Here is a 16,749-nt window from a genome sequence, read left to right as displayed (position 1 = left end):
TTCTATTTTCTGGAAACATTTAGCGATTTTTGCGGTCGTGAGCCGGTTCTGTGCGGAAGGTTATGATGCAGATTACTCGGAGACGGTTAACTCATTAAAACAATTATTTCGACTGTTTTAGCTATAATTTAGTAAACGGTCGCGACACGAGGACTTTCCAGGGAGGTCACCATCCTAGCTCTGCCATCGCGCCAGAACGCTTAACTTCATGGTTCTGATTGGGCGAGAGCAGTGCCGCGTGTTGTCCATCACCGCCGCGCCACACGTACTCGAGGGATATAAGGATAAAAATCCCACTTAAGTCGGGAGCGCATCCTACCAGCACTACTTAGCAGACAGGATCCATCAGAATCCGAAGTTAAGCATGCTTGGGCGAGTGCAATACTAGGATGATTGACCCCCTGGAAGTCCCTCGTGTTACACCTTTTTTCCGTGTTTTTTCGATTTTTGATTAATTGTGTAATAAGGCGATTTTGGCTAAAATCTTCTGAATCTCGATCGGACCAGATAAGATATGTTGAAATCAACGTAGCCCCGGGTCACTGCCGGATTTGGACAAAATTGTAGCCTAATTGATTGGTACACGGGCAAACGAACGTTACTCATTACTCCGCAATAAGCTGGCGGAGATTTAGTCCTGAATTCCTTCTCTAAGACCCTCTGGATTTGCGATTTTCCCGCTTCTGTTAAGCTTCCGTTCCGTTCCTCGAGAAATCCGCTTAGGATGTTCGAAAGTTCGATTCCGGTTCGCCAGAACGCTTAACGTCATGGTTCTGATTGGGGGCGAGAGCATTGCTTCGTGTTGTCCATCGCCGCAAAACGCTCCACACGTACTCGAGGGGATATAAGAATAACATCCCACTCAATGTCGGGTGCGATCATACCAGCACTAATACACCGGATCCCATGCGGAACTCCGAGGTTAAGCGTGCTTGGGGCGATTGCAGTACTAGGACGGGTGACCCCCTTGGAAGTCCTCGTGTTGCACCCCTTTTCGTGTTTTTTCGATTTTGATTACTTGTTTACAGACGATTTTCGCTCAAATCATCTGAATCACGATCGGTGACCAGATAAGACTGTGAAATAAACGTAGCTCGGGCACTGCCTGATTCTGAAAAATTGTAGCCTAATTTGATTGTAAACAGGCAACGAACGAGACTCATTACTCCGCAATGAGCTGGCGAGATTTTAGCCGAATTCTTTTTCTAAGACACTCTAATTGTTGCGATTTTCCCGCTTCTGTTAACTTCTGTTTTCCCTCAAAACAATACGTTTAGAAAGTTTGAAATTCGATTCCGGTTCCATTTTAAATCGTATCCAGGCATATAATAGCTTTACATTCGCTCTTTGCTCCTCTTATTATTTTGTTTTCTATTTTCTGGGAACATTTAGCGATTTTTGTTGTCGTGAGCCGTTCTATCCGAAAAAAAAGGTAAGAAAAGTGTATGAAGCAGATTACTCCGGAGACTGTTGACTCATTAAAAACATTATTTCGACTGTTTTGAGCTATAATTTACCGTAAACGTCGCGACACGAGGACTTCCATTGGGAGGTAATTCATCCTAGCTCTGCCATCCGCGCTAGAACGCTTAACTTCTTGGTTCTAATTGGCGAGAACAGTGTCGCGTGTTGTCCATCGCCGCCCGCGTCCACACGTACAAAAGTGATATTAGAATAAACATCCCACTCAATATCGGGTGTGATCATACCATCACTAATGCACCGGATCCCATCGGAACTCCGAAGTTAAGCGTGCTTGGGCGAGAGCAGTACTAGGTTAGGTGACCCCCTGGGAAGTTCTCGTTTGCACCCCTTTTCGTGTTTTTAAATTTTTGATTGATTACTGTTCACAGATGATTTTCGGCTCAAATCATCTAAATCTCGATCGGGACCACATAAGACATGTGAAATCAACGTAGCTCGTGCACTGCTAGATTTGGACAAAATTGTAGGCTAATTTGATTGTAAACGGGGCAAACGAACGAGACTCATTACTGCGCAATGAGGCGGCGAGATTTTATCCGAATTCTTTTTCTAAGACCCTGTAATTTGCGATTTACCGCTTCTGTTTCCTCGAGAAATCCACTTAGGAAGTTTGAAATTCGATTTTTGTTCCATTTTATCGTATCTCAGGCATAATAATAGCTTTACATTCGATATTTTCTTCTTCCCATTTTTTTTCTATTTTTTGGGAATATTTAGCGATTTTTGTTGTCATGAGCCTGTTCTGTGCGGAAGGGTATGACGCAGATTACTCCGGAGACGGTTAACTCATTAAAACAATTATTTCGACTGTTTTATCCATAATTTCCTTAAACGGTCGCGACACGAAGACTTCTCAAGGAGGTCACCCATCCTAGCTCTGCCATCGCGCCAGAACGCCTTAACTTCATGGTTCTGATTGGGCGAGAGCAGTGCCGCATGTTGTCCATCGCCGCCCGCTCACACGTACTCGAGGGCATATAAGAATAAAGATCCCACTCAATGTCAGCAGCGATCATACCAGCACTAATGCACCGGATCCCATCAGAACTCCGAAGTTAAGCGTGCTTGGGCGAGACCAGTACTAGAAGGGGCGACTCCCTGGGAAGTCCTCGTGTTGCACCTCTTTCGTGTTTTTTCTATTTTGATTATTTGTTGACAGACGATTTTCGGCTCAAATCATCTGAATCTCGATCGGGACCAGATAAGACATGTGAAACCAACGTAGCTCGGGCACTGACGGATTTGGACAAATTGTAGGCTAATTTGATTGTCAACGGGCAAACGAACGAGACTCATTGTTTCGCAATGAGCTGGCGAGATTTTGCCGAATTCCTTCATTAAGACCCTCTAATTTCCGATTTAACCGCTTCTGTTAAGCTTCCGTTTCCTCGAAAAAATCCACTTAGGAAGTTTGAAATTCGATTCCAGTTTCTTTTTATCATATCCCAAGCATAATAATAGCTTTAGCTTCGCTATTTTCTTCTTCTTAATTTTTTTCTATTTTTTGGGAACATTTATCGATTTATGTTGTTGTGAGCCGGTTCTGTGCGGAAGGGTATGACGCAGATTACTCCAGAGACGGTTAACTCATTAAAACAATTATTTCGACTGTTTTAGCCATAATTTACGTAAACGGTCGCGACACGAGGACTTACCAGGGAGGTCACCCATCCTAGCTCTGCCATCGCGCCAGAACGCTTAACTTCATGGTTCTGATTGGGCGATAGCAGTGCCGCGTTTTGTCCATCGCCGCCCGCACAACACGTACTCGAGGTATATAAGAATAAACATCCTAATCAATATCGAGTGCGATCAAAACAGCACTAATGCATCGGATCCCATCAGAACTCCGAAGTTAAGCTTGCTTGGGCGAGAGCAGTACTAGGATGGGTGACCCCCTGGGAAGTCCTCGTGTTGCACCCCCTTTTCGTGTTTTTCTATTTTTGATTACTTGTTGACAGACGATTTTCGCCTCAAATCATCTGAATCTCGATCGGGACCAGATAAGACATGTGAAATGAAAGTAGCTTGGGCACTGCCGGGTTGGACAAAATTGTAGGCTAATTTGATTGTAAACGGGCAAACGGACGAGACTCATTACTACGCATTGAGCTTACGATATTTTACCCGAATTCCTTCTCTATGACCCTCTAATTTGCGATTTAACGCTTCTGTTAAGCTTTCGTTTCCTCGAGAAATCCGCTTAGGAAGTTCGAAAATCGATTCTGGTTCCATTTTATCGTATCCCAAGCATAATAATAGCTTTACATACGTTATTTTCTTCTTCTTATTTTTTTTCTATTTTCTGGGGACATTTATCGATTTTTGTTGTCGTGAGCCGGCTTTGTGCGGAAGGGTATGACGCAGATTACTCCGGAGAAAGTTAACTCATTAAAAACAATTATTTCGACTGTTTTAGCCATAATTACGTAAACAGTCGCGACACGAGGTCTTCCCAGGGAGGTCACCCATCCTAGCTCTGCCATCGCGCCAGAACGCTTTACTTCATGGTTCTGATTGGGCGAGAGCAGTGCCGCGTGTTGTCCCTCGCCGCCCGTTCCACACGTACTCGAGGAATATAAGAATAAACAACCCACTCAATGTCGGGTGCGATCATACCAGCACTAATGCACCAGATCCCATCAGAACTCCGAAGTTAAGCGTGCTTGGGAGAGAGCAGTACTAGGATGGGTGACCCCTTGGGAAGTCCTTGTGTTGCATCCATTTTCGTGTTTTTCTATTTTTGATTACTTGTTGACAGACGATTTTCAGCTCAAATCATCTGAATCTCGATCGGGACCAGATAAGACATGTGAAATCAACGTAGCTCGGGCACTGCCGGATTTGGACAAAATTATAGGCTAATTTGATTGTAAACGGGCAAACGGACGAGACTCATTACTTCGCAATGAGCTGGCGATATTTTAGCTAAATTCCTTCTCTAAGACCCTCAAATTTGCGATTTTCCGCTTCTGTTAAGCTTCCGTTTCCTCGAGAAATCCGCTTAGGAAGTTCGAAATTCGATTCAGGTTCCATTTTATCGTATCCCAGGCATAATAATAGCTTTACATTTAGTTATTTCCTTCTTCTTATTTTTTTTTCTATTTTCTGGGAACATTTATCGATTTTTGTTGTCGTGAGCCGGTTCTGTGCGAAAGGGTATGACGCAGATTACTCCGGAGACGGTAACTCATTAAAAACAATTATTTCGACTGTTTTATCCATAATTTACGTAAACGGTCGCGACACGAGGTCTTCCCAGGGAGGTCACCCATCCAACCTCTGCCATTGCGCCAGAACGCTTAACTTCATGGTTATGATTGGGCGAGAGCAGTGCCGCGTGTTGTCCATCGCCGCTTGCTCCACACGTACTCGAGGGATATAAGAATAAACATCCCAATCAATGTCGTGTGCGATCATACCAGCACTAATGCACTGGATCCCATCAGAACTCGGAAGTTAAGCGTGCTTGGGCGAGAGCTGTACTAGGATGGGTGACCCCCTAGGAAGTCCTCTTGTTTGCACGCCTTTTCGTGTTTTTCTATTTTTGATTACTTGTTGACAGAAGATTTTCGGCTCAAATCATCTGAATCTCGATCGGGACCAAATAAGACATGTGAAATCAACGTAGCTCGGGCACAGCCGGATTTGGTTAAAATTGTAGGCTAATTTGATTGTAAACGGGCAAACGGACGAGACTCATTACTTCGCAATGAGCTGGCGAGATTTTGCCGAATTCCTTCTCTAAAACCCTCTAATTTGCTATTTACCGCTTATGTTAAGCTTCTGTTTCCTCGAGAAATCCGCTTAGGAAGTCTGAAATTCGATTCCGGTTCCATTTTATCGTATCCCAGGCATAATAATAGCTTTACATTCGCTATTTTCTTCTTCTAATTTTTTTAATATTTTCTGAGAACATTTAGCGATTTTTGTTGTCTTGAGCAGGTTCTGTGCGGAAGGGTAACGCATATTACTCCGGAGACGGTTAAATCATTAAAAAAATTATTTCGACAGTTTTATCCATAATTTACGTAAACGGTCGCGACACAAGGACTTCCCAGGGAGGTCACCCATCCAAGCTCTGGCATCGCACCAGAACGCTTAACTTCATGGTTCTGATTGGGCGAGAACAGTGTCGCGTGTTGTCCATCGCCGCCCGCTCCACACGTACTCGAGGGATATAAGAATAAACATCCCACTCAATGTCGGGTGCGATCATACCAGAACTAATGCACCGGATCCCATCAGAACTACTAAGTTAAGCGTGCTTGGGGGAGAGCAGTACTAGGATGGGTGACCCCTTAGGTAGTCCTCGTGTTGCACCCCTTTTCGTGTTTTTCTATTTTTGATTACTTGTTGACAGACGATTTTCGGCTCAAATCATCTGAATCTGGATCACGAACAGATAAGACATGTGAAATCAACGTAGCTCGGGCACTGCCGGATTGGGACAAAATTGTAGGCTAATTCGATTTTAAACGGGCAAACGAAGGAGTCTCATTACTCCGCAATGAGCTGGAGAGATTTTAGCTGAATTCCTTCACTAAGACCCTCTAATTTGCGATTTTCCGCTTATGTTAAGCTTCTGTTTCCTCGAGAAATCCGCTTAGGAAGTCTGAAATTCGATTCCGGTTCCATTTTATCGTATCCCAGGCATAATAATAGCTTTACATTCGCTATTTTCTTCTTCTAATTTTTTTAATATTTTCTGAGAACATTTAGCGATTTTTGTTGTCTTGAGCAGGTTCTGTGCGGAAGGGTAACGCATATTACTCCGGAGACGGTTAAATCATTAAAAAAATTATTTCGACAGTTTTATCCATAATTTACGTAAACGGTCGCGACACAAGGACTTCCCAGGGAGGTCACCCATCCAAGCTCTGGCATCGCACCAGAACGCTTAACTTCATGGTTCTGATTGGGCGAGAACAGTGTCGCGTGTTGTCCATCGCCGCCCGCCTCCACACGTACTCGAGGGATATAAGAATAAACATCCCACTCAATGTCGGGTGTGATCATACCAGCACTAATGCATCGGATCCCATCAGAACTCCGAAGTTAAGCGTGCTTGGGCGAGAGCAGTACTAGGGTGGGCGACCCCCTTGGAAGTCCTCGTGTTGCACCCTTTTCGTGTTTTTCTATTTTGATTACTTGTTGACAGATGATTTTCGGCTCAAATCATCTGAATCACGATCGGGACCAGATAAGACATGTGAAATCAACGTAGCTCGGGCACTGCAGGATTTGGACAAAATTGAAGCCTAATTTTATTGTAAACGGGAAAACGACGAGACTTATTACTCTGCAATGAGCTGGCGAGATTTTGGCCGAATTCCATCTCTAAGACCCTCTTATTTGCGATTTTCCGCTTCTGTTAAGCTTCCGTTTCCTCCAGAAATCCGCTTACGAAGTCCGAAATTCGATTCCGGTTCCATTTTATCGTATCACAGGCATAATAATAGCTTTACATTCGCTATTTTCTTCTTCTAATTTTTTTTCTATTTTCTGGGAATATTTACCGATATTTGTTGTCTTGAGCACGTTCTGTGCAGAAGGGTATGACCCATATTACTCCGGAGATGGTTAACTCATTAAAAACAATTATTTCGACTGTTTTATCCATAATTTACGTAAACGGTCGTGACACGAGAACTTTCCAGGGCGGTCACCCATCCTACCTCTGCCATCGCGCCAGAACGCTTAACTTCCTGGTTCTGATTGGGCGAGAGAAGTGCCGCGTGTTGTCCATCGCCGTCCGCGCCACACGTACTCGAGGGATACAAGAAGAAACATCCCACTTAATGTCGGGAGCGGTCATACCAGCACTAATGCACCGGATCCCATCAGAACTCTGAAGTTAAGCGTGCTTGGGCGAGTGCAGTACTAGTGTTACACCTCTTTTCGTGTTTTTCTATTTTGATTAACTTGTAAAAGACGATTTTTGGCTCAAATCTTCTGAATCTCGATAGGACCAGATAAGATATGTGAAATCAACGTAGCTCGGGCAATGCCGGATTTGGACAAAATTGTAGCCTAATTTGATTGTAAACGGGCAAACGAACGTTACTCATTTCTCCGTAATGAGCTGGCGAGATTTTAGCCGAATTCTTTCTCTAAGACCCTCTAATTTGCAATTTTCCGCTTCTGTTAAGCTTCCGTTTTCTCGAGAAATCCGCTTAGAAAGTCAGAAATTCGATTCCGGTCCCATTTTATCGTATCTCAGGCATAATAATAGCTTTACATTCGCTACTTTCTTCTTCTTATTTTTTTTCTATTTTCTGGAAACATTTAGCGATTTTTGCTGTCGTGAGCCGGTTCTGTGCGGAAGGTTATGATGCAGATTACTTCGGAGACGGTTAACTCATTAAAAACAATTATTTCGACTGTTTTAGCTATAATTTACGTAAACGGTCGCGACACGAGGACTTTCCAGGGAGGTCACCCATCCTAGCTCTGCCATCGCGCCAGAACGCTTAACTTCATGGTTCTGATTGGGCGAGAGCAGTGCCGCGTGTTGTCCATCACCGCCCGCGCCACACGTACTCGAGGGATATAAGGATAAAAATCCCACTTAACGTCGGGAGCGATCATACCAGCACTACTGCACCGGATCCCATAAGAACTCCGAAGTTAAGCATGCTTGGGCGAGTGCAATACTAGGATGATTGACCCCCTGGGAAGTCCTCGTGTTACACCTTTTTTTCGTGTTTTTCTATTTTTGATTAATTTGTAATAGGCGATTTTTGGCTAAAATCTTCTGAATCTCGATCGGACCAGATAAGATATGTGAAATCAACGTAGCCCGGGCACTGCCGGATTTGGACAAAATTGTAGCCTAATTTGATTGTAAACGGGCAAACGAACGTTACTCATTACTCCGCAATAAGCTGGCGAGATTTTAGCCGAATTCCTTCTCTAAGACCCTCTAATTTGCGATTTTCCGCTTCTGTTAAGCTTCCGTTTCCTCGAGAAATCCGCTTAGGATGTTCGAAATTCGATTCCGGTTCGCCAGAACGCTTAACTTCATGGTTCTGATTGGGCGAGAGCAGTGCTGCGTGTTGTCCATCGCCGCACGCTCCACACGTACTCGAGGGATATAAGAATAAACATCCCACTCAATGTCGGGTGCGATCATACCAGCACTAATACACCGGATCCCATCGGAACTCCGAGGTTAAGCGTGCTTGGGCGATAGCAGTACTAGGACGGGTGACCCCCTTGGAAGTCCTCGTGTTGCACCCCTTTTCGTGTTTTTTCGATTTTGATTACTTGTTTACAGACGATTTTCGGCTCAAATCATCTGAATCACGATCGGGACCAGATAAGACATGGGAAATAAACGTAGCTCGGGCACTGCCGGATTCTGAAAAAATTGTAGCCTAATTTGATTGTAAACAGGCAAACGAACGAGACTCATTACTCCGCAATGAGCTGGCGAGATTTTAGCCGAATTCTTTTTCTAAGACACTCTAATTTGCGATTTTCCGCTTCTGTTAAGCTTCTGTTTTCTCAAAAAATCCGTTTAGAAAGTTTGAAATTCGATTCCGGTTCCATTTTATCGTATCCCAGGCATAATAATAGCTTTACATTCGCTCTTTTCTCCTTCTTATTTTTTTTTCTATTTTCTGGGAACATTTAGCGATTTTTGTTGTCGTGAGCCGGTTCTATCCGGAAGTGTATGAAGCAGATTACTCCGGAGACTGTTGACTCATTAAAAACAATTATTTCGACTGTTTTAGCTATAATTTACGTAAACGATCGCGACACGAGGACTTCCTTGGGAGGTAATTCATCCTAGCTCTGCCATCGCGCTAGAACGCTTAAACTTCTTGGTTCTAATTGGGCGAGAACAGTGTCCGCGTGTTGTCCATCGCCGCCCGCTCCACACGTACAAAAGGGATATTAGAATAAACATCCCACTCAATATCGGGTGTGATCATACCATCACTAATGCACCGGATCCCATCGGAACTCCGAAGTTAAGCGTGCTTGGGCGAGAGCAGTACTAGGTTAGGTGACCCCCTGGGAAGTTCTCGTGTTGCACCCCTTTTCGTGTTTTTAAATTTTTGATTGATTACTTGTTCACAGATGATTTTCGGCTCAAATCATCTAAATCTCGATCGGGACCACATAAGACATGTGAAATCAACGTAGCTCGTGCACTGCTAGATTTGGACAAAATTGTAGGCTAATTTGATTGTAAACGGGCAAACGAACGAGACTCATTACTGCGCAATGAGGCGGCGAGATTTTATCCGAATTCTTTTTCTAAGACCCTGTAATTTGCGATTTACCGCTTCTGTTCCTCGAGAAATCCACTTAGGAAGTTTGAAATTCGATTTTTGTTCCATTTTATCGTATCTCAGGCATAATAATAGCTTTACATTCGATATTTTCTTCTTCCCATTTTTTTTTCTATTTTTTGGGAATATTTAGCGATTTTTGTTGTCATGAGCCTGTTCTGTGCGGAAGGGTATGACGCAGATTACTCCGGAGACGGTTAACTCATTAAAAACAATTATTTCGACTGTTTTATCCATAATTTCCTTAAACGGTCGCGACACGAAGACTTCTCAAGGAGGTCACCCATCCTAGCTCTGCCATCGCGCCAGAACGCTTAACTTCATGGTTCTGATTGGGCGAGAGCAGTGCCGCATGTTGTCCATCGCCGCCCGCTCCACACGTACTCGAGGGCATATAAGAATAAAGATCCCACTCAATGTCAGCAGCGATCATACCAGCACTAATGCACCGGATCCCATCAGAACTCCGAAGTTAAGCGTGCTTGGGCGAGACCAGTACTAGAAGGGGCGACTCCCTGGGAAGTCCTCGTGTTGCACCTCTTTTCGTGTTTTTCTATTTTTGATTATTTGTTGACAGACGATTTTCGGCTCAAATCATCTGAATCTCGATCGGGACCAGATAAGACATGTGAAACCAACGTAGCTCGGGCACTGACGGATTTGGACAAAATTGTAGGCTAATTTGATTGTCAACGGGCAAACGAACGAGACTCATTGTTTCGCAATGAGCTGGCGAGATTTTTGCCGAATTCCTTCATTAAGACCCTCTAATTTCCGATTTACCGCTTCTGTTAAGCTTCCGTTTCCTCGAAAAAATCCACTTAGGAAGTTTGAAATTCGATTCCAGTTTCTTTTTATCATATCCCAAGCATAATAATAGCTTTAGCTTCGCTATTTTCTTCTTCTTAATTTTTTTCTATTTTTGGGAACATTTATCGATTTATGTTGTTGTGAGCCGGTTCTGTGCGGAAGGGTATGACGCAGATTACTCCAGAGACGGTTAACTCATTAAAAACAATTATTTCGACTGTTTTAGCCATAATTTACGTAAACGGTCGCGACACGAGGACTTACCAGGGAGGTCACCCATCCTAGCTCTGCCATCGCGCCAGAACGCTTAACTTCATGGTTCTGATTGGGCGATAGCAGTGCCGCGTTTTGTCCATCGCCGCCCGCACAACACGTACTCGAGGGATATAAGAATAAACATCCTAATCAATATCGAGTGCGATCAAAACAGCACTAATGCATCGGATCCCATCAGAACTCCGAAGTTAAGCTTGCTTGGGCGAGAGCAGTACTAGGATGGGTGACCCCCTGGGAAGTCCTCGTGTTGCACCCCTTTTCGTGTTTTTCTATTTTTGATTACTTGTTGACAGACGATTTTCGCCTCAAATCATCTGAATCTCGATCGGGACCAGATAAGACATGTGAAATGAAAGTAGCTTGGGCACTGCCGGGTTTGGACAAAATTGTAGGCTAATTTGATTGTAAACGGGCAAACGGACGAGACTCATTACTACGCATTGAGCTTACGATATTTTACCCGAATTCCTTCTCTATGACCCTCTAATTTGCGATTTAACGCTTCTGTTAAGCTTTCGTTTCCTCGAGAAATCCGCTTAGGAAGTTCGAAAATCGATTCTGGTTCCATTTTATCGTATCCCAAGCATAATAATAGCTTTACATACGTTATTTTCTTCTTCTTATTTTTTTTTCTATTTTCTGGGGACATTTATCGATTTTGTTGTCGTGAGCCGGCTTTGTGCGGAAGGGTATGACGCAGATTACTCCGGAGAAAGTTAACTCATTAAAAACAATTATTTCGACTGTTTTAGCCATAATTTACGTAAACAGTCGCGACACGAGGTCTTCCCAGGGAGGTCACCCATCCTAGCTCTGCCATCGCGCCAGAACGCTTTACTTCATGGTTCTGATTGGGCGAGAGCAGTGCCGCGTGTTGTCCCTCGCCGCCCGTTCCACACGTACTCGAGGAATATAAGAATAAACAACCCACTCAATGTCGGGTGCGATCATACCAGCACTAATGCACCAGATCCCATCAGAACTCCGAAGTTAAGCGTGCTTGGGAGAGAGCAGTACTAGGATGGGTGACCCCTTGGGAAGTCCTTGTGTTGCATCCATTTTCGTGTTTTTCTATTTTTGATTACTTGTTGACAGACGATTTTCAGCTCAAATCATCTGAATCTCGATCGGGACCAGATAAGACATGTGAAATCAACGTAGCTCGGGCACTGCCGGATTTGGACAAAATTATAGGCTAATTTGATTGTAAACGGGCAAACGGACGAGACTCATTACTTCGCAATGAGCTGGCGATATTTTAGCTAAATTCCTTCTCTAAGACCCTCAAATTTGCGATTTTCCGCTTCTGTTAAGCTTCCGTTTCCTCGAGAAATCCGCTTAGGAAGTTCGAAATTCGATTCAGGTTCCATTTTATCGTATCCCAGGCATAATAATAGCTTTACATTTAGTTATTTCCTTCTTCTTATTTTTTTTTCTATTTTCTGGGAACATTTATCGATTTTTGTTGTCGTGAGCCGGTTCTGTGCGAAAGGGTATGACGCAGATTACTCCGGAGACGGTTAACTCATTAAAAACAATTATTTCGACTGTTTTATCCATAATTTACGTAAACGGTCGCGACACGAGGTCTTCCCAGGGAGGTCACCCATCCAACCTCTGCCATTGCGCCAGAACGCTTAACTTCATGGTTATGATTGGGCGAGAGCAGTGCCGCGTGTTGTCCATCGCCGCTTGCTCCACACGTACTCGAGGGATATAAGAATAAACATCCCAATCAATGTCGTGTGCGATCATACCAGCACTAATGCACTGGATCCCATCAGAACTCGGAAGTTAAGCGTGCTTGGGCGAGAGCTGTACTAGGATGGGTGACCCCCTAGGAAGTCCTCTTGTTTGCACGGCCTTTTCGTGTTTTTCTATTTTTGATTACTTGTTGACAGAAGATTTTCGGCTCAAATCATCTGAATCTCGATCGGGACCAAATAAGACATGTGAAATCAACGTAGCTCGGGCACAGCCGGATTTGGTTAAAATTGTAGGCTAATTTGATTGTAAACGGGCAAACGGACGAGACTCATTACTTCGCAATGAGCTGGCAATATTTTTGCTAAATTTCTTCTCTAAGACCCTCTAATTTGCGATTTATCGCTTCTGTTAAGCTTTCGTTTCCTCGAGAAATTCGCTTAGGAAGTTCGAAATTCGATTCCGGTTCCATTTTATCGTATCCCAGGCATACTAATAGATTTACATTCGCTATTTTCTTCTTCTTATTTTTTTTTTCTATTTTCTGGGAACATTTATCGATTTTTGTTGTCGTGAGCCGGTTCTGTGCGAAAGGGTATGACGCAGATTACTCCGGAGACGGTTAACTCATTAAAAACAATTATTTCGACTGTTTTATCCATAATTTACGTAAACGGTCGCGACACGAGGTCTTCCCAGGGAGGTCACCCATCCTACCTCTGCCATTGCGCCAGAACGCTTAACTTCATGGTTATGATTGGGCGAGAGCAGTGCCGCGTGTTGTCCATCGCCGCTTGCTCCACACGTACTCGAGGGATATAAGAATAAACATCCCACTCAATGTCGTGTGCGATCATACCAGCATTAATGCACCGGATCCCATCAGAACTCCGAAGTTAAGCGTGCTTGGGCGAGAGCAGTACTAGGATGGGTGACCTCCTTGGAAGTCCTCGTGTTGCACCCCCTTTTCGTGTTTTTCTATTTTTGATTACTTGTTGACAGACGATTTTCGGCTCATATCATCTGAATCTCGATCGGGACCAAATAAAACATGTGAAATGAAAGTAGCTCGGGCACTGCCGGATTTGGACAAAATTGTAGGCTAATTAGATTGTAAACGAGCAAACGACGAGACTCATTACTACGCAATGAGCTGACGAGATTTTAGCCGAATTCCTTCTCTAAGACCCTCTAATTTGCGATTTAACGCTTCTGTTAAGCTTTCGTTTCCTTGAGAAATCCGCTTAGGAAGTTCGAAATTCGATTCCGGTTCCATTTTATCGTATCCCAGGCATAATAATAGCTTTACATTCGTTATTTCCTTCTTCTTATTTTTTTTCTATTTTCTGTGAACATTTATCGATTTTTGTTGTCGTGAGCCGGTTCTGTGCGGAAGGGTATGACGCAGATTACTATGGAGACGGTTAACTCATTAAAACAATTATTTCGACTGTTTTATCCATAATTTACGTAAAAGATCGCGACACGAGGTCTTCCCAGGGAGGTCACCCATCCTAGCTCTGCCATCGCGCTAGAACGCTTAACTTCATGGTTATGATTGGGCGAGAGCAGTGCCGCGTGTTGTCCATCGCCGCCCGCTCCACACGTACTCGAGGGATATAAGAATAAACATCCCACTCAATGTCGTGTGCGATCATACCAGCACTAATGCACCGGATCCCATTAGAACTCCGAAGCTAAGCGTGCTTGGGCGAGAGCAGTACTAGGATGGGTGACCCCCTGGGATGTCCTTGTGTTGCACACCTTTTCGTGTTTTTCTATTTTTGATTACTTGTTGACAGACGATTTTCGGCTCAAATAATATGAATCTCGATCGGGACCAGATAAGACATGTGAAATGAAAGTAGCTCGGGCACTGCCGGATTTGGACAAAATTGTAGGCTAATTTGATTGTAAACGGGCAAACGGACTAGACTCATTACTACGCAATGAGCTGACGAGATTTTAGCCGAATTCCTTCTCTAAGACCCTCTAATTTGCGATTTACCGCTTCTGTTAAGCTTTCGTTTCCTCGAGAAATCCGCTTAGGAAGTTCGAATTTCGATTCCGGTTCCATTTTATCGTATCCCAGGCATAATAATAGCTTTACATTCGTTATTTCCTTCTTCTTCTTTTTTTTCTATTTTCTGGGAACATTTAACGATTTTTGTTGTCGTGAGCCGGTTCTGTGCGAAAGGGTATGACGCAGATTACTTCGGAGACGGTTAACTCATTAAAAACAATTATTTTGACTGTTTTAACCATAATTTACGTAACCGGTCGCGACACGAGGTCTTCCTAGGGAGGTCACCCATCCTAACTCTACCATCGCGCCAGAACGCTTAACTTCATGGTTATGATTGGGCGAGAGCAGTGCCGCGTGTTGTCCATCGCCGCTTGCTCCACACGTACTCGAGGGATATAAGAATAAACATCCACTCAATGTCGGGTGCGATCATACCAGCACTAATGCATCGGATTCCATTAGAACTCCGAACTTAAGCGTGCTTGGACTAGAGCAGTACTAGGATGGGTCACCCCCTAGGAAGTCCTCGTTTTGCACCATTTTTCGTGTTTTTCTATTTTTGATTACTTGTTGACAGACGATTTTAGGCTCAAATCATCTGAATATCGATCGGGACCAGATAAGACATGTGAAATGAAAGTAGCTCGGGCACTGCCGGATTTGGAAAAAATTGTAGGCTAATTTGATTTTAAACGGGCAAACGGACTAGACTCATTACTACGCAATGAGCTGATGAGATTTTAGCCGAGTTCCTTCTCTAAGACCCTCTAATTTGCGATTTACCGCTTACTTCGGAGTTCTAATGGGATCCGGTGCATTAGTGCTGGTATGATCGCACCCGACATTGAGTGATATGTTTATTCTTATATCCTTCGAGTACGTGTGGAGCGGGCGGCGATGGACAACACGCGGCCCTGCTCTCGCCCAATCATAACCATGAAGTTAAGCGTTCTGGCGCGATGGCAGAGCTAGGATGGGTGACCTCCCTGGGAAGACCTCGTATCGCGACCGTTTACCGTAAATTATGGATAAAACAGTCGAAATAATTGTTTTAAATTAGTTAACCGTCTCCGGAGTAATCTGCGTCATACCCTTCCGCACAGAACCGGCTCACGACAACAAAAATCGATAAATGTTCCCAGAAAATAGAAAAAAAAAATAAGAAGAAGGAAATAACGAATGTAAAGCTATTATTATGCCTGGGATACGATAAAATGGAACCGGAATCGAATTTCGAACTTCCTAAGCGGATTTCTCGAGGAAACGAAAGCTTAACAGAAGCGGTAAATCGCAAATTAGAGGGTCTTAGAGAAGGAATTCGGCTAAAATCTCGTCAGCTCATTGCTTAGTAATGAGTCTCGTCCGTTTGCCCGTTTACAATCAAATTAGCCTACAATTTTGTCCAAATCCGGCAGTGCCCGAGCTACTTTCATTTCACATGTCTTATCTGGTCCCGATCGAGATTCAGATGATTTGAGCCGAAAATCGTCTGTCAACAAGTAATCAAAAATAGAAAAACACGAAAAAGGGTGCAACACGAGGACTTCCCAGGGTGTCACCCAACCTAGTACTGCTCTCGCCCAAGCACGCTTAACTTCGGAGTTCTGATGGGATCCGGTGCATTGGTGCTCGTAAGATCGCACCCAACATTGAGTGGGATGTTTATTCTTATATCCCTCGAGTACGTGTGGAGCGGGCGGCGATGGACAACACGCGGCACTGCTCTCGCCCAATCATAACCATGAAGTTAAGCGTTCTGGCGCGATGGCAGAGCTAGGATGGGTGACCTCCCTGGGAAGACCTCGTGTCGCGACCGTTTACGTAAATTATGGATAAAACAGTCGAAATAATTGTTTTTAATGAGTTAACCGTCTCCGGAGTAATCTGCGTAATACCCTTCCGCACAGAACCGGCTCACGACAACAAAAATCGATAAATGTTCCCAGAAAATAGAAAAAAAAAATAAGAAGAAGGAAATAACGAATGTAAAGCTATTATTATGCCTCGGATACGATAAAATGGAACCGGAATCGAATTTCGAACTTCCTAAGCGGATTTCTCGAGGAAACGAAAGCTTAACAGAAGCGTTAAATCGCAAATTAGAGGGTCTTAGAGAAGGAATTCGGCTAAAATCTCGTCAGCTCA

The 16,749-nt window shown here is 43.9% G+C and overlaps 16 non-coding genes and 3 pseudogenes across 16 annotated transcripts; 18 read left to right on the top strand and 1 right to left on the bottom strand.

Moving 5' to 3' along the window:
* Positions 1–870: 870 nt before the first annotated feature.
* On the top strand, positions 871–991 carry LOC142509724 (5S ribosomal RNA). The gene has a single exon (XR_012807882.1). It is a non-coding gene; the product is annotated as a 5S ribosomal RNA (ribosomal RNA).
* Positions 992–1,695: 704 nt separating this feature from the next.
* Positions 1,696–1,813, top strand: LOC142508550 (5S ribosomal RNA). Its single transcript, XR_012806757.1, has one exon. It is a non-coding gene; the product is annotated as a 5S ribosomal RNA (ribosomal RNA).
* Positions 1,814–2,489: 676 nt separating this feature from the next.
* Positions 2,490–2,608, top strand: LOC142506768 (5S ribosomal RNA). The gene has a single exon (XR_012805048.1). It is a non-coding gene; the product is annotated as a 5S ribosomal RNA (ribosomal RNA).
* Positions 2,609–3,289: 681 nt separating this feature from the next.
* Positions 3,290–3,408, top strand: LOC142506993 (5S ribosomal RNA). Its single transcript, XR_012805262.1, has one exon. It is a non-coding gene; the product is annotated as a 5S ribosomal RNA (ribosomal RNA).
* Positions 3,409–4,090: 682 nt separating this feature from the next.
* Positions 4,091–4,209, top strand: LOC142515985 (5S ribosomal RNA). The gene has a single exon (XR_012811804.1). It is a non-coding gene; the product is annotated as a 5S ribosomal RNA (ribosomal RNA).
* A 684-nt stretch (positions 4,210–4,893) lies between these two features.
* On the top strand, positions 4,894–5,013 carry LOC142508711 (5S ribosomal RNA). The gene has a single exon (XR_012806915.1). It is a non-coding gene; the product is annotated as a 5S ribosomal RNA (ribosomal RNA).
* A 679-nt stretch (positions 5,014–5,692) lies between these two features.
* On the top strand, positions 5,693–5,811 carry LOC142511038 (5S ribosomal RNA; annotated as a pseudogene).
* Positions 5,812–6,492: 681 nt separating this feature from the next.
* Positions 6,493–6,611, top strand: LOC142514262 (5S ribosomal RNA). The gene has a single exon (XR_012810164.1). It is a non-coding gene; the product is annotated as a 5S ribosomal RNA (ribosomal RNA).
* A 1,453-nt stretch (positions 6,612–8,064) lies between these two features.
* On the top strand, positions 8,065–8,183 carry LOC142511322 (5S ribosomal RNA; annotated as a pseudogene).
* A 425-nt stretch (positions 8,184–8,608) lies between these two features.
* On the top strand, positions 8,609–8,727 carry LOC142506267 (5S ribosomal RNA). The gene has a single exon (XR_012804563.1). It is a non-coding gene; the product is annotated as a 5S ribosomal RNA (ribosomal RNA).
* A 686-nt stretch (positions 8,728–9,413) lies between these two features.
* LOC142515803 (5S ribosomal RNA) lies at positions 9,414–9,532 on the top strand. The gene has a single exon (XR_012811628.1). It is a non-coding gene; the product is annotated as a 5S ribosomal RNA (ribosomal RNA).
* Positions 9,533–10,209: 677 nt separating this feature from the next.
* LOC142506767 (5S ribosomal RNA) lies at positions 10,210–10,328 on the top strand. Its single transcript, XR_012805047.1, has one exon. It is a non-coding gene; the product is annotated as a 5S ribosomal RNA (ribosomal RNA).
* A 683-nt stretch (positions 10,329–11,011) lies between these two features.
* On the top strand, positions 11,012–11,130 carry LOC142506992 (5S ribosomal RNA). Its single transcript, XR_012805261.1, has one exon. It is a non-coding gene; the product is annotated as a 5S ribosomal RNA (ribosomal RNA).
* A 683-nt stretch (positions 11,131–11,813) lies between these two features.
* LOC142515983 (5S ribosomal RNA) lies at positions 11,814–11,932 on the top strand. Its single transcript, XR_012811802.1, has one exon. It is a non-coding gene; the product is annotated as a 5S ribosomal RNA (ribosomal RNA).
* Positions 11,933–12,617: 685 nt separating this feature from the next.
* LOC142510216 (5S ribosomal RNA) lies at positions 12,618–12,737 on the top strand. The gene has a single exon (XR_012808341.1). It is a non-coding gene; the product is annotated as a 5S ribosomal RNA (ribosomal RNA).
* A 686-nt stretch (positions 12,738–13,423) lies between these two features.
* LOC142512937 (5S ribosomal RNA) lies at positions 13,424–13,542 on the top strand. Its single transcript, XR_012808911.1, has one exon. It is a non-coding gene; the product is annotated as a 5S ribosomal RNA (ribosomal RNA).
* A 682-nt stretch (positions 13,543–14,224) lies between these two features.
* On the top strand, positions 14,225–14,343 carry LOC142513736 (5S ribosomal RNA). Its single transcript, XR_012809666.1, has one exon. It is a non-coding gene; the product is annotated as a 5S ribosomal RNA (ribosomal RNA).
* A 682-nt stretch (positions 14,344–15,025) lies between these two features.
* On the top strand, positions 15,026–15,144 carry LOC142511498 (5S ribosomal RNA; annotated as a pseudogene).
* Positions 15,145–16,130: 986 nt separating this feature from the next.
* LOC142506862 (5S ribosomal RNA) lies at positions 16,131–16,249 on the bottom strand. Its single transcript, XR_012805137.1, has one exon. It is a non-coding gene; the product is annotated as a 5S ribosomal RNA (ribosomal RNA).
* Positions 16,250–16,749: the final 500 nt, after the last annotated feature.

Source organism: Primulina tabacum, chromosome 10 (assembly GCF_025594145.1).
Source record: "Primulina tabacum isolate GXHZ01 chromosome 10, ASM2559414v2, whole genome shotgun sequence".
Classification (NCBI taxonomy): domain Eukaryota; kingdom Viridiplantae; phylum Streptophyta; class Magnoliopsida; order Lamiales; family Gesneriaceae; genus Primulina; species Primulina tabacum.
This window is presented reverse-complemented; position numbering and strand designations above follow the sequence as displayed.